Raw genomic sequence first — 16,629 nt, 5'->3', positions numbered from 1 at the left:
ATGGTTCAGCCCAGGATTTGGTCAATAGATAGATGTCAACATACTGACTGGAGAAAAGATGGGAAAGAAGCCATTAGAAAAGGATTCATAAAAGTTATAGTCAATTAAGAGTGTAGGTGAAAAAGGGGCACTGTAATAAATTTAATAGAAAGTAACTTCACAGGGTGATCTGATCATAAATTCCTAACTGGGCAGGTCATGGTGCGTAGTCATGCCCCAGACATATAACTTCTTTAGTGAAAGATTTTTAAGCAAGCCTTGTCCATTGTTCTTGTGCACCTAAGTTAACACACCTTTGAAAAGTCAGAGTAATTCTCTTTTCCAGGCCCCTCAAAGGCATAACCACCCTAAAGAGGGCACATAATCTTGTTAACTACCCTGCAATCCAATCCTCACCATGCTTTCTCCCACCCTCATGTAATTTTCCTTAGTTCCCTCCTTAATTTCAAATGCATAAAATAAACTGCAAACTGTCATTCTCTGGAGTATCTGAGGTCTTGCTTCCTGTCATCAGTTTTGGCTCAAATAAACTCATAAAAATTCTATACAGGTTTGGACATTCTTCCGTCAACAAGAGGAAGATATCAACAGGCAGGTCAGAGATTCAGAACATAGTGTGGTTCACGCTATCCTTTTTTAAATATGTGAAATATAATCACCAATTCAGTTCCTCTCAAAGTGACTAGGTGCCTGCTATGCAACTACCCAAAGCTGAGCATTTTTTTAAATTTTGTTCACAGCACACTAAGAATCTCTTTCACCCTATTCTTTCAATGGCCTCGTATCAGTTAGCTATAACGTAATGTGCTGCATAACAAACCACCACAAAACTCAGTGGCTCACAACAATAAGCAATCATTTCTTGCTTACATGTTTGCCAAGAGGTTAGGAATTGGGCTAGACTCTAGGCTCTACGTGTCTCTCATCTTCCATGATAAGCAGGCTCCCTGGGGCATGTTCTGTTCATGATGATGACCACAACACAAGAAGGCAAGACCTCCTACACAAGTACATTTCGAGATTTTGCTCACTTCATCTCTGCTCAAATTCCATTAGCCAAAGTCACACAACTAATCCAAATAATCACAGGTCCCCGTAGACCCATATCAGGAAATGGAGGATTCACCTCAGCTCTTCATCACTCACTACAAGAGATTCAGGGGCTACTTTGGTCCCAGTGTCTAGTGACGTGAGCTAGAACCCTTTTCCTGCAACCTCTCTTTGGAGGGGCTCTCCATGTCTTCCCCTGTGCAGTGAAAACAAATCTTGAGTGTGTAACTACACCAGTTCAAGTGAACTGTTCTGTTTTGTCTCTTCAGCTTCCCTCAAGGTAGAATCCCAAGGGGACAATTACAAACATCTGGCCAAGAGAAGGAATACAGGGCACTTGTTTTTATGCTCTAGGAGAAGTCAATTAGAGTCTCAATTTCCACTGTTAAATGTCACCTTTTTACAACATCCTGGAGAGACAACTGGCAGCCCTGTCACTAAGGGGGGGAAAAACCTCTTTCAAGGAAAGGTTTATTGTCTAAAAAGACGCAGAAGGGTCCAGAGATTAAAGGACTGTCTCAGGCTGTCTGAGTTTCCCAGAGCTCTCAGTTTCTATTTTAAGCTGAACATTTGGCCTCCCTTGTAGCCTCAAGTGAGCCATTTTAGCCTCCCTGCACCACTTTTCTACCATTTGGGGAAAAGGGCTAGTAAGACTTGCTGCTGGGTACTGCACATAAAGTGCTCCGAGGAGCTTGGAGGGTAGAGAGGCTTCTCAAGGGAAAAGCTGTCAGCATGTTTTCTCCTGATCTCCAGATATTTTCAGTGTCTGCTACCCCTCATCAGAGCATCTGGTCCTTTCTCAGAGAAGTCAGATGAAAGCCAGCATAAATGGAGCAGAGAGGAACCCTTCTCTTGCCTCTGCTGTGAAGGAGATGTCAAGTTGAGTGATGAATGATTACTATTCTTCACTTGCTAACACTTTGTACCCTATTCTCAAATTAAGAAGCAGATTGTTGGCATGCCTGAAAGGTTAAACACTCCCACTTTGTTTCTACAGTCACTAATTGGTGCTTTATCACAATTTCCACCAAGGGAACGTTTTGTCCGCAAAATAATTCCTCCGAGAGCTGGGTGAGACATTCAGAGCATCTCAAGTTTCTAAAGTTAGATCATAAATCAATCCCCTGATTGTAAGATGATGTTACACCTAAAAAGACCCATCTGTTAATTGTCTGCAACTTTAAAATACATTTTTATAAAAGTGAGATAGATTGATGCATTTAAAAAATTCCTTTTAAAATTCTTCCCTTTTCAATGACAGGGGGACTCATTTTCTCCCTTTCCTGGTATTTCAGCCTCATCTATAGAATATGATATAGAATTTTGCCTTTTCCAAAGTATTAGGAGGCAAGGAGGTGGGCAACTGGAACTTTCATAATGTTGCCGGAGGGAGTGCCAAACGGTTTCACTTTGGAAAAGTTATCAGTATTGAAAATCGCTAGACATTTTTTGTTGGATATATGTCTAAAAGTGGAATTATTGGGCCCCAGGGGATACTTCTAAGGGTATATCAACCAGAATTACCTGCATATTTTAGGCACATATGAGAATGCTTTTAATTCACCAAATCTGGCAACTATACTCATGTCCATCACAGGTACAATGGATAAATAAATTACAGGGGTATCCACACAGTAGAATACCACACAGCATTCAGAATTAACAATCTACATCTATATACAACATGGTGAACCTCAAATCATAATTTGAGCAAAAGAAGCTGGACAAAAAAGATTCCATACAGCTGCTAGGGAGCTGGTAATTTTTCTGATTTTGGTCCAGGTGCTGGTTACGTGAGTGTTTTTAATTTGTGAAAATGTATTGAGCCATGCCCTATGATGTATGCTCTTCTCTATATGTATATGATGCTTCAAGAAAAAGTTTTAAAATATATGCATATAGAAAAATTGCAACAAAGAAGTCAGAATAGCAAACTTCCACCTAAACTTCCATCCACTCCTTGCTGAGTGGGGTGAGGAGGAAGGAGCCATAGCTACCACAGCCTGGGTGGCCTGCATGACCCTTGTGTCTTGCCTGCCATGACCTAAAAGGTGAGAGGCGACAATTCTTTGGTCTGGCAGGCCAGTGGACCTGCTCTGCCGACCCAAGCTCCCTTCCCGTGAGGAAGAAGCAGAAACCTGTCTGGCTGTAGCCCAAGCTACATTCTCGGATCCACTGCTGCCAGCAGCAGAGATGCTATTTTGATCTCCAATTCCTGTTGTTTGCATCTATTTCTCAAATGAGTCCAAAGATGGAAAGGGAAGAGGTATGATTAGCTATCACCCTTTAAACCTCAATAACATTTTTCTCAGCAATTAAGAAATGAAGACAAGAATAAGTGTAATGCTTTTCTTTTATAGAATATTTAGACCAGAGGCTGTGAGTTCCTGATGCAGGGCTGTGAGGAATTGATGACTGCCCCTTTGGAACAATACCAACTGGGTTATTGGTATTGTTCCAAAGGGGCAGTCATCAATTCCTCACACCCCAGAAGGAATTGGAAAAGAAGAATGAGATTATCTAATCTCCTTTCTATAATATTTCCCTACACTAACTGAAGACACTGCTTTTCTGTGTGCAACCTGGGCTGGGGATTTAGAGTGGTTCATGGAATGTCAGAGATTATTCCTTCACTCAGTAAGATATCACAGTCACCATCTGCTATACATGGGGAAATTATGATACAACACTTTACAGTTCCTCCCATCAAGAGGTGGAGTTTATTTCTCCATTCCTCAATCTGGGTGTAGTAACGTGACCTGCTTTAGACAATGGGATGTACCAAACATAAATAAGCAGAGGCTTAAAAAGTGCTGCACAACTGGACAAGTCCTCTCTTGCTATTGGAACCCTTCCACCACCATATGAAGCAGCCTGGGCGAGTCTGCTGAAGGATGAGACCACATCGAAGGAGGCCCCAGCCATCCCAGCACAGCCCCAGAAATAGAGCTGAGATCCTCCTAGATCATCCAGCCCCTGCTGAGCTGCTCAGCTGATAGATAGCTGCTTTCTGGAAGACCTACCAAGGCAGCCTACAGAATCTTGAGAAATTTAAAATATGTTACCACTCCACACCTATTAGAATGGCCAAAATCCAAAACTCTGACAACACGAAATGCTGACGAGGCTGTGGAACAATGGGAACTCTCATTCATTGATGGTAGGAATGCAGAACAGTACAGTTACTTTGGAAAACAGATTGGCAGTGTCTTACAAAACTAAACCGACTCAACATATGATCTAGCAATTATGCCCCTTTCTATTTACTCAAATGAGTTAAAAATTTATGTCCACACAAAAACCTACACACAGATGTTTAAAGCTCTATTCATCATTGCCAAAACATGGAAGCAACCAAGATGTCCTTCAGTAGGTGATGGATAAATAAATTATAGTACATCCAGAGAATGGAGTGTTATCAGCTCTAAAAACAACAACAACAAAAACTATCAAGCCATGAAAAAACATGAGGAAACTTAAATCCATATTACTAAGTGAAAGAAGCCAATTTGAAAGAGCTACATACTGTATGATTCCAACTCTATGACATTCTGGACAAGGCAAAACTATAGAGCCAGAAAAAAAAGAAAATCAGTGGTTGTCAGGGTTTAGGAGGAAGGAGACATGAATAGGCAGAGCACAGAAGACTTTTAGGGAAGCAGAATGACTGCATGATACTACAATGGTCGATACATGGCCTTATACATTTGTCCAAACCCACGGAATGTACACCACCAAGGGTGAACTCTAAGGTGAACTAGGAATTTGGAGGGTAATGATGCCACGATGTAGATTTATCAATGATAGCAAGTGTACCACTTTGGTGGGGGACATTGATGGTGGAGGAGGCTGTGTGGAGGAAGGGGTATATGGGAAATCCTTGAATCTCCCAACTCAATTTTACTGTGAACCTAAAACGGATCTAAAAAATAAAGTCTACTAAAAATAATATGTGGTATTTAAGCCACTGAGTTTTGGGGTGGCTTGTTACATAGAAAAAGCTAACTGACACAGTGGCATTGGGTCAAACCTTGGACTCAAAGGGGAATCAAATTTGTCACCTCAGAATCACACACAAATTGAGAAGACAGACAATGAAACAGAAGTAATGGAATTCAGGAGTGAGTTACAGCCATGCCTGTCGTTTGGTATGTTAGTTAAAACCAGACAACAGGCTGAGTATGACATTTTACAATAAGGAAACACTTTACAGGCTCCATTGTGTGCTGTTTTGGTGGTTTCTTATTATTAGGAGAAGGGATTCCCTACACTGAGGACTGACAACAAAATTCCTTTTTCTGGAAGCTTCAAAAGTAGAGCACAAGAAATGAATGCAATTCCTATACCTGCTTGATATGGTAGATGTATATTAAGTAGATATACCCCTCGTATAAAACATATGAGAGGCTTCTACCTGAGCAGTTCAGCATGAACCTGTCCTGCTCCAGACACCATATCCCACAGAGTCCAGTCGTCAGCACCAAGCGGAGAAGAAAGGCAACAGAAAATGATGAAAGGATGGATTACCCAGAAGAAATTTATTTGGTTCTTTGGAATGAGTGAACTCACCACCCTCTGCTGCCTCCCTTCCCACCCACCTTGCTCTCTGTCTCCCCCCCAAACCACCCTCCTTCAACACACATACACAGACCAGAGAACACAACACAACATTGGGTCCCACTCTCTTTGTAAAAGACCCTGACAATGATAAATCAAGGATTCGCTGGATCTCAGAGATCATATGCTGAGAACATTGCCCTGGAAAATGAAACAAGAAAATTCCCTGTACATAAAAAAGTGAAGTCGGGGTGCTGAGGTCAGATTCCAGACCAAGGTTGGGGTCTTCGCTGGGATGCAGGTGGAAGTCCTCATCCAGCTTTGCAACAGACTTTGAGAGTCAGAAGGGAAGCTTGGGGAGAGGGTAGGGAGAATAGAGCTCAGCTTATTAATGAGGAGCTGGCTGACAATGGTTTCAAATTAGCAAAGTCTCCTGAACTGATAAGAATTTCATCAAGGCCATTAATTAATTGCTAACCATATGCCTCTTGTCCTTGCATGTGCCTTCTAATTCAACATGAAAATGGTGACTAAATTGCAGACTGGTCCTGGGACTGAGTTTCTATACCTGAGCCGTTTTATTCATAGTCTCCTCCTCCATTCATAGGACATTCAGGGGTGTGAAGAGACTTGTCCTGGACCAATGATGAGACAGGTCTATCCACAGTCCACTCACCCACACAAGGAAAAGACAGAACAAAACAATTAGGGAAGCTACATCTACAAATCTGGAGAGGCTTTTCCAGTTTAAATCAAACAATGCCTTGAAAACTTCCATAAAATTTTCTTCTGTGACAGTTAAGGTCAACAAAAGTGAGGAAGTGGACTCAAAAGACCTAGACAATGTTAATAACATTATTTTCTTTACTGCAATAAAAAGGTTTTTAAGTGTGTGTGTGTGTGTGTGTGTATCTTGTCCCCCCACCTAAAGTCACATTATGATATTGAAACATTTTTAAAATTACATTGTTTCTTTCAGCAACATCAAGAAAGTGCTGACAAAACCAGATGCCTGCAAGACAAAGCAGTTGGAACTCTTATATACTACCTGTAGAAGTACAAAATGGTACGGGGCTCTTTTTTTTTTTTTTTTTTTTTGTGACAGGGCTCTTTTTTTGTGGGGGACAAAGAGCATATTGTTCAAGATTTATACTAAAGCACTGGGGAACTCGTGAGTGTTTATATCAGGCAGTGTTCTTAGTTGCAGACAACAGAATCCAATCTAACAAATTTAAGCAGAAAAGGTTTATTCCATTAGGTATCTCGGAAAATTTCCAATTCAGGAACCATGCTTGGGTGCTACATGGTCAGGAGCAATGCAGCCAGGAGATATGGCCAAGCTCCCCCCACAGGAACGCTCTAGCAGAAACCCTACTGCTGCCACCACTCACAGCCTGCGACTAGAGGACAGGACAGCAGAAGCTCCCAGGCTGCCCCAGAAGAACCAAAGCCTCTGACATAAGCTGCAGCACCCACACACCTATCACACAGCGCCCATAGAGCCCCCATACTTCACGTCACTCACTGTTGCCATCCGTGGCTCAGTGGACGGGCCTGCTTGGTGGAAGTCAACCAAGCATGGCACCGCAGCTGCACAGGAGTTTGAAAATGTCATTTTGGTCTTTCCAGACTCTACAGTATGGGCGACATGCGTCAGGCGGTTGAAATTTGTGCTGAATAAGCCAATATGTGGTAGCTGCCAGAGCACATTTTGAGAGGGAGAGCAGGTTGAGTCCAGTGGATTTGGGTAGAGGATTCTCACAGCAAATTGGAAATGGTCAGTAACAAAGACCATCAAGGAGTCACCCGCAGGGAGGTGAGGATTGATATCATGATAGGGGCTAACATGCCTCACATAAGACATTGAGTACAAAACAGAGTGAATGATAGAACCATTGGGGACACTTGCATTTAAGAAGTTAGGTCCAGTGGGACAAAAGTTCATCTAAGATTACATGTTGCATAAAGGAGGGAAAAAAAGATTTTTAATTGTTTTAATTTTGGGGGTGGAGGGGTGGGAACAGGGGCATTGAGATAGAATTTGTTCATATATACATCACGGTTAGGCCCCCCACCACCAATAATCCAAATGAGTTCCCACAGGAAGTGATTAGAAATCAGTAGACAACTGACATTTTTGCCTGCCTCTCCTACTTTTTACACAGCACCCACTTTTCCTCTGGTACACTACCCCATCCCATTCCATGTGGTCGGATCCATCAAGTTGTCCTGCCCCCACTCCCCACCCAAGCAGCGGGAACATGTGCCAAAGCAGCTCCCAAGGAAATTGAACCATGAGCCAATGACCAAAGACAAAAACCAAATTAATTAATTAATTAAAATAAAATAAAAATCAGCAGGAACTAAGTCATTCCAGTGATGAGGTCCCTAAAAATAGTATCCATGAATTCCTGCTTCAGAGATGCCTAGAGCTGCCCTCTTCCTGTCACTTCTAAGGTCATGTTGTAAAATTCTTCCATCAGGTCTGTAAGCCTCTGTTACCCTTCTAACGTATGGTTGTCCTGTTTAAGTTAACTAGAGTCTGTTTCTGTCATTTGCCACCAAAAAACACAAATTGATACACAAGTGCTATAAGAGAAAGAGGCTTGTTTTTTCCTAATAGGGGCATGTTTTGGTTAATTCTTGTTCACCAGATCATGGCATATGGCAGAGCATTATAAGAATGACCTCAACGGGCCTATGCCCCTTTGCAATGGGACATTACTGTTCCTCCCATCAAGACTCCATCCTTGGAGTCTATTTCTCTACTTCCCTTGAATCTGGGCTGGCTTCCTGACTTATGTGGACCAATAGAATATGGTGGAGATGATGTTGCATGGTTTCATGAGTCTAGGCCTTAAGAGGCCTTGAAGCTTCCATCTTCACCTTCTTGGAACCCTGAGAACACCATTCTGTGAGGAGGCCCAGGCTAGCATACTGGAGAATTAGAGGCCACTTGGAGAAGCACCAAAGTGTCTCACCAATATCCAGACATGAGAATGAGGGCATCATGGGTTCTTCAGCCCCAGTGTCATCATCAGATAATCTCCATCACATGAGTGAACTGCAGATGAGACCAGCAGTAAAACTGCCCAGATTGCTGACCCATAGAAATGTGAGAAATAATAAATGATTATTGTTTTAAGCCATTAAGATTTGGAGTGGTTTGTTATACAGCAATAGACAACTGATTGATGAGGAAAGAAATGGAGCACAGGACCCTGCAGTTACTGAAATGCTCTGGCAACTGTAACAGCAACATCATTGTGGGGGGTGGGGGGGGAGAGAGACAGAGAGAGAGAGACAGAGAGAGAGAGAGAGAGAGAGAGAGAGAGAGACAGACAGAGACAGAGACAGAGAGACAGAGAGAGACAGAGAGAGAATGGAAGGAAGACTCAAGTTGAAATGCACTCCAGTTGCAAGAGGCAGTCAAACATTTCCTTCTGGCATCTACCACTGAAATGAAGTCAGCTGGCTCACAGCACACCTGAGCTCCTGGCTCAGCATGGGAGGCAGCAGAGCAGAAGCCAGAGGCCCTGGCAATCAGGAGGCACGAGACTTGGATTCTAGTCCTGTCTCTACTGCTGCCTGGTTTGAGATGCTACCCAACTTCCCAATTCCAGTTTCCTCATCACAGAAATGAACATGATAGTATCTTTTCTGCCTACTTCATAAGTTTGTTAGGGTAAATAAGATAATGAATATAAAAACCCTAAATAAACTTAAGGGCCAACTTGCTATGTAACGTCCAGAAACCACTTGGTCAGAAAGTTAGCAGATATGGGTACAATAGCCAAACATACCATTAGAGGGCTTCTGCTGATGTGTAGGAGGCCAATTCTAACTCTTGGGGATGCTGCAGGGCAAAATCATGACCTTGCTGATATATGTTTATAACCAGACACCTCCCTTATAGTACTGGAAAATGTCTAATGTCCATGTTGGTCTCACAGTCAGCCTTGAAATTTATTTCTATTTTGCTTCCCCAAGACCAGGAGCAATGCTCTAGCCCATTGTTCATGAGAACTTACTAAGGGTCAGTAAATCTCATCTTTATTTAATTGCTAGCTCTGACCTCTGTTAATTCCTCTCTTTTCCCTATCCCCATAAACCAGTTTCCCTGTATGACCTCTTGTTAACTATTGATAGATCTTATTTTCTCCTTCAATCCATTCCAAGTTCTCTTCAGCATCATTCAAATATTGTCTTTTCCTGCTCCTGGCCTCATGGTTTGCTCAGCCTGATGGCAGCCCTACCTCCTTTAGGCATCAGCAAACCTTGTCCTTGCTTCTTCTTTCTGCCATCCCCCAACAGGATGCAGTTATAGGATTTTCTAAGTTTCTCCTCTCAAGGCTGCAATGCATCTTATATGTTAGGCATATAAGAGAATGACCGTGCAGAAATGGCCAACCTACAGTTCTTTAATAACATTCTATCACACCACCACCATCACTGCCACAATTTCATTATTTGGAGTTTAAAGCTCTGGCCTCTGCAGTTCAGTCAAAAATTTCAGTCAGCCTGGCCTATGTTCATATATCTGGGTGGAGTTTCTCCAATCTCCAGATGAGAAAACACTACGTTTATGTCACTTTCTACGAGAAAAATGAAACTGCTTCCCCATTTGCAAATATGTTGTTTTTAAAACATTGCTCTAACATTCTTTGACACTTCTTTCTTGGAGAGTAGAGACTATTTTCCCTTCCTTTGAATTGAAGAGGGCTTGTGACTGCTTGGAGCAAAGACGACAACAGAAATGCTGCTGTGTGATTTCTAAGGCTGGAGCAAAAAAGCCATGAACTTCTGTCTGGTTCATTGGAATACCAACATTTGGAGTCTGCGCTGCCCTGTAAGAAGTTCAACTGCCTGGAAGCTGCCGTGTTGGGAGGAAGCCACGCCACAAGGAGAAGCCAGGGTGAGTGTTCTGCTCAGCCGTGTTAGTCTTCAAGTCTTCTCGCTCCGGGCACCAGACAGGAGAATGAAGGAGACTGCATGTTTCCAGCCCTCAACTGTTGAGTCACTCCCACATTAAAGGATTTCCAGGTATGACCTTAGAAATCGGGTTGCGAAAACAAGTCCTCCCTGCTGTTCTCTGCTCAAATTCCTGACCAACCAAATCCAATAAGCATAATAAAGTGGCTTTTTTAAGCAGCTAAGTTTTGGGTAATTTGTTAAATAGCAATAGTAACTGGAATGGCAAGTTGCAGTACAAACAAGCAGGTACACAGCAGGGTGGTCATTCTGAAGCTGCTCTTGAATTCCAGGCAAAGTCCTTGTGGCAGGATCCTAAGAGAAGGAAGCTGTCATCCCTTTTTGAAACATCTGAACTGTGGTGGAGCCTGGGCCTGGGTCTCAGCTCCTAAAGAAGGAAAATTGCAGTGCTGCTCTGGCACGTACTACCAGGTAAGACCGGCAATACACACAGAATAAGAGCATGGAAGTGTCTGCCAATCACCAGCTGAGGCCACCTAGAATGTTTGGCTCTGACCCAAAGACACTTGGGAAGGCAATGGGAGGAGACTCTGTCTGGTTCTGCTTTTCAAGGCCTCTTTTACTCTGACCCATCAAACATAAAATTGGAAAATCTCTACTTGGTACTTTGGACAGCATTTGAACATTCTGAGCTTCTCTTGGTGTGAAAATGCTACAAGAATTCAGTTAGTTCCCCTTTTAATTATAGATGATACTCATGGCTAAAAAAAAATCTGGTAAAAAATGACACCTACAACACCGGGCGTGTGTGATAAGAGGAAAAACATCAGTTTATATGGGCAAAATCAGGCAGAGACAATAATTGTACAAATAAATGAAGTCACAAGCTGCTTTCCCAATTACTCAGATGGTAGACTTGTAGCAAGAGTGATTCCAGAGGTTGTTTCCTCTGGGTAATTGTTCCAGAACCCAATTTTTCTTTGACTCAGCTGATTCAAAACGGATCAAAATTCTTAGAGCAGCTTGAGCTGCAATTATGAATTGATCCTAATGTATCAGTGAGGTTCAAGGGTACCCAATGGGCTCTGGTCACACCACTTCCTCATTTTTCCCCTACAGAGCTGCAGGAGGTAATGGCTTCCCACTACTGCAGGTCTCTGGTGCCTCAAAATCCTGTGTTTGCTCTCTTGACTCTCCCTCACATCTATAAGGAATCCTTTTTGTTAAAGTCTCTTGAATCAGCTAAAATGGATTCTGTTTACTGACTGTTTGTGTTAATGAACAAAATCTTTGGTCAGTGCAGACTTTAGAATGATATACAGTCTGGCTAGATTCTCCATGAGCTTCCACATTATTGAGTCCCCTGGTTCTTCAAGAACAAATGTCCTGTGGATTGGACCATTGATCACTTAAGTATTGTATTCAGCTGCAAGAAGGGGAAAAAACAAAGAGCAATGGCTTAGATAAAGTGTTGGCAAACTTTTTCTCAAAGAACCAGATACGATAGCCAATATTTCAGGCTTATTTAGATAATGCCACACGGTCTCTGTCACAACTACACAACTCTGCCACTATAATGTGAAAGCAGCCACAAACAACATATAAACAAATGAATGTGGCTGCATTCCTATAAAACTTTATTTATAAAAACAGGCAGCTAGCCCATGGGTTGTAGTTTGCTAACATGTGACTTACACAAACTAGTGATTTATTTTTTTTCTCATGTAATAGGAAGGCCTGAGGTGTGTGGTTGTGATGATACAGTTCAGCAAGTTGCTAAATGGTGCTGCATTCATTTGAAGGCTCAACTGAGGCTGGAAAACCTATTCCCCAGGTGGTTCATCACATGACTGGGAAGTTGGTACGATAGTTGTTTCCTTTCCTTGTGGGGCTGTCCATGGAGCTGCTTGAGTATCCTCATAACATGGCACCTGGCTTCCCCCAGAGCAAGGAATTCAAGAAAACAAAGTTGAAGCTGCAGTGCCTTTTCTGACCTACTCCTGAAGTCCCACATCATTAATTTTGCTGTGTTCTACTGATCACACAGGTCAGCCCCGAGTCAATGAAAGAGGGAACTACACACGAGCCTGAATACCAGACGGAGATGATCCTTGGGGTCATCATGGACGCTAACTGCCGCATCACCTGAAAAAGCTGCATGGCTGCAGTGCATGCCTCACACCTGGACAGCAAGAAAAGGGAAAGACAGGAAGGTAGCTAACATCTATGGAGGGAGGACCTACTGTGTGTAAGCTCTCCTTGAGATACTTTTCTAACCACTACACTATTCTCCCCAAAGCCTATACTTATTTGACAGCTCTAATGAAAATTGGGAAATCCCAGAACTGAGGACGATCCCTCTAGTGTACGGAGTTGAACAAGTTTAAGAGCTCTGTGAAGGCCCAAGACTAAAGTGGAGTAACAGCTTTGGGAGGTATCTTTAGACAGAGACTGCTAATGCTTGCTCAGCCTCAGGTCTCTGCTTTGAACTAGGCTAACCCTGGAGGCCCACCTCCTAATGCTCCCTCCACTTTGATGCTCAGAACCACCTTGACCTCATTTCTGGGACAACTAGTAGTTCTCAGTCCCACTGCAATTCCAAACACCTCAATAACTTTTAAATATTCTTAGTCCCTCATCTCAGTCCAGACCTATTGAGTCAGCATCTCTGGGGGTAGAATTCAAGCATCTAAAATTTAAAAATTATTCTGAAGTGTTGTCCAGCTTGAGAGTCTCTAGCACAAATACCAGATCCCTTTCAGTGAGGCTGGAAACAGACCAGATGTTTTGGCAGCTATATCACATTTGCAACTCATTTGCAGCTTATGGTTTGCTAAAACCCAAGTTCATTTTCAAAGAAACTTCTTTCCACCTAGGTCCTGTCTAGTCTATATTTTGCAAGTTATGTTTTAACTAAATAATCTTGTTTAATTGTATTGTATTGAAAGTGGGCTCTAAATTCTGGCATCACTCAAGGCTCTCTCACCTTTCAACTTTGCAAATCAGACCACTTGATGAGTATGACTTCATTCAAAACATTAATGTGCTGTTTGGAGCACAGACCTGTGGCATTGCCCTAGCAAATTTCTGTGCAGAATTTATCTTCCACAACCTCTTGGCAGCATTCCTATTTTCTATGATTTCTCAGACTTTAACAATAGCTCTTAAAGTCGTAAGAGCAACTGTATTTCTTGCTTACCTGTGATGGCATCTTAGGTCTCCCCCTTCTATCCTTTACATATTCCTAGTCTACACAAATTGTTCTAGAAGACCAGTCATTGTTCTTCTGGAGAAGACAGAGACAGAACAAGAATTGAGTGATTCCACCTCTTCTGGAGCTAGCTGCCCTCATTCAAGCGCTGGCTCCTCCTGTTAGTAGCTGTGTGCCCTGATGCAAGTACCTAATGGTTCTGTGCCTCAGTGTCTCATCTGTGAAATGGGGATTCTAATAGGGCTTTCTTCGTAGGGCTATTTTAAGTATTAAATGTATGAATCCAAGAGAACTGCTTAGAACAGCATCTGGCACATAAAGAGCACTATAGCGGTGTCACTTCTCATCATCACGAAATTGCTGTCATTGTTCTCGGATGATCACAATTTCTCCAAGCAGAGAAGCTACCTCTTTCCTGTATCCTTTTTACAGGGAATTGAATGTATTTTTAATTTCTTTTCTTCTACTTGCCTTAGGTTTAAGTTACCCTTCCTTATTTAGTTTCCTAAGAGGGGAGCTTAGGTTATTAATTTAAGCTCTTTCTTCTGTTCTAATGTATGCATTTAACCTATAAATTTCCCTCTAAGCACTGATTTTACTTCATCCCACAAATTTTAATAAGCTGTATATTTTCATTTAGTTCAAAATATTTTAACATTTTTGTCAAGACTTCTTTGACCCATGAATTATTTAGAAGTGTGTTGTTTAATCTCCAATTATTTGAGGATTTTCCAAATATTGTTATTGATTCTGAGTTTAGTTCCACTGTGGTCTGAGAACTGACTTTGTAGGATTGCTAGTCTTCATAATTTGTTAAGGTTTATTTCATGAGCCAGAATGTGGTCTATCTTGGTGAATGCTCCCTAGGACCTTGAGAAAAATGTGTATTCTGCTCTTGGTGGATGGAGTGTTCAATAACTGTCAATTAGATCAAGGTGATTAATAGTGCTGTTCAGGTCAACTCTATCCTTATTGATTTTCTGCCTATTTGATCTATCAATTACTGACAAGGTTATATTGAAGTCTCCAACTACAATAGTGGATTTGTCTATTTCTCTTTTTAGCTCAATCAATTTTGCCTCGTGTATTTTGATCATCTGTTGTCAGGTGCTTCCATCGTTATGTCTTCTTAGAGAACTGACCCATTTATCATAACATAGTGGCCCTCTTTATCCATATAATTTTCCTTGTTCTGATGTCTACTTTGTTTGAAATTAATATAACTATTTCAGCTTTCCTTTGATTAGTGTAGGCATGGTACATCTTTCTCTACCCCTTTACTTTTAACTCTTCAGAGTCTTTATATTTAAAATGGATTTTTTGCAAAAAAAATGTGTAGTAATTTTCCTAGAGTTTAAAAATCTACACTTTAAACTAATCTAAGTCCACTTTCAAATAATACTATATCACTTCAAATGTAGTGCAGGTAATAGAATATTTTTAATTTCTCCCTCTCATGCCTTGTGACACTGTCATTCATTTCACTTATCCATATGCTACAATCACCAAACACATTGTTACTATTATTAACAGTCACCGTTGAGATCTTTTATAGACCAGGACAGAGAGACTTTAGATTTGTTTCCAATGCCAGTCGTCCTGTTTTAGAGAAGAAGGTGAAACCTAAGCTCCCTCAAATAGAAAGTAAGACTTCAATTAAACATCTTAAGAGCATCTAGGATGTAAAGCACTGTGTCGGGCAACCCCGGCCACCAGATAATCGCAGAACTCAGATGTCAGCTACTCTGACCCTGCATCTTACAGATGAGGAAACCACAGCCCACGGTGGGGAAATGGTTTGCTCAAGGGTTATTCTGGAGAAAAAGGAAGCTACAGAAAGGCAGCCTGATTCTAGACTGAGTCCTGTACTGAGGGATAAAAACGTAGCAACAAATGACATTATTACCTTATTCTAACGGAAATAGAATAAGGACAATAAGTTACAGAAAAGAGCATTAAACTGAGGTTGACAACTGTGCAATGGTTTTGTAAGAGGAGGTCTCCAGTTCTTAGGAAACACACACTGGAGTACTCAGGGTTGAAGGGCTGTGAGGTATGTAAGTTACCTTCAAATGTGAATGTAATCTATCTTTGAATGACTCAGAAAAATGTGCACATATTTTAGGGTAAGGGAGCAACAATAAAGCAAATGGGGCAAAATGTTAGTAACAGACAAATCTGGATAAAGGATATAAGGGTATTTTTTGCACTATTCTTGTAATTTTTCTGTAAGTTTGAAATTATTTCCAAATGAAAGTTTTTAAAAAACACTCCTTTATACCTGTATTAGCACAGGTTGTAAACTCAACATTCCCGGAAATCCAATGATTTTTCTCCATTTTTCTAGGGTCTTCATATCACTGGTCCAAAACTGCAAAGTAGTTAAATTTTTGCTAATACAGACTGCTTTTCAGAGAGGTGAGTATACTAAAAGGGGTTATCATCATCTTGGGGAAGGAGGGGCGTCTGGAATATCCTGTGTAAGGGGAACTGACCCCACTCTAGTACTAGTCAAATGGTTGCTGGATTTGGATCATAATTATGCCCAGGGACTTGCTCTCAATCAAAACACAGCTCAGTATGGCTCTCTCTGGAAATCCCTCCTGGGCAGGGAGGGCCTCCTCTTTCCCTGTCCTTATTTAGAAGCATCCTATCTTTGGGAAGAACTGGGAAATGTGGAGACAGCGTGTTTGCTGTCAGTTATCCGTGTGGTATTTCTGTTTTCCTGTTGAGCAGCAACACTTGGATCAACCTGTGCCAGAAAGAAACCTGAAAACTGAAGCAAGCAGCATGTCCATGGAGACTCAGCAGGCCTCTCTCATGCCCTTTTTCTCCCCAATCTGATCCCAGCCCACAACTTTTGGAAGCCAGGTCTGGAG

At 41.7% G+C, this 16,629-nt stretch overlaps 1 long non-coding RNA gene across 1 annotated transcript; it reads left to right on the top strand.

The window, feature by feature from the left end:
* The first annotated feature begins 10,509 nt into the window (after positions 1-10,509).
* LOC141568125 (uncharacterized) lies at positions 10,510-16,166 on the top strand. Its single transcript, XR_012491145.1, has 4 exons — positions 10,510-10,650; positions 10,872-11,010; positions 12,587-12,752; positions 16,098-16,166. It is a non-coding gene; the product is annotated as an uncharacterized LOC141568125 (long non-coding RNA).
* The last annotated feature ends 463 nt before the right edge of the window (positions 16,167-16,629 follow it).

Source organism: Rhinolophus sinicus, linkage group LG13 (assembly GCF_036562045.2).
Source record: "Rhinolophus sinicus isolate RSC01 linkage group LG13, ASM3656204v1, whole genome shotgun sequence".
NCBI lineage: Eukaryota > Metazoa > Chordata > Mammalia > Chiroptera > Rhinolophidae > Rhinolophus > Rhinolophus sinicus.
This window is presented reverse-complemented; position numbering and strand designations above follow the sequence as displayed.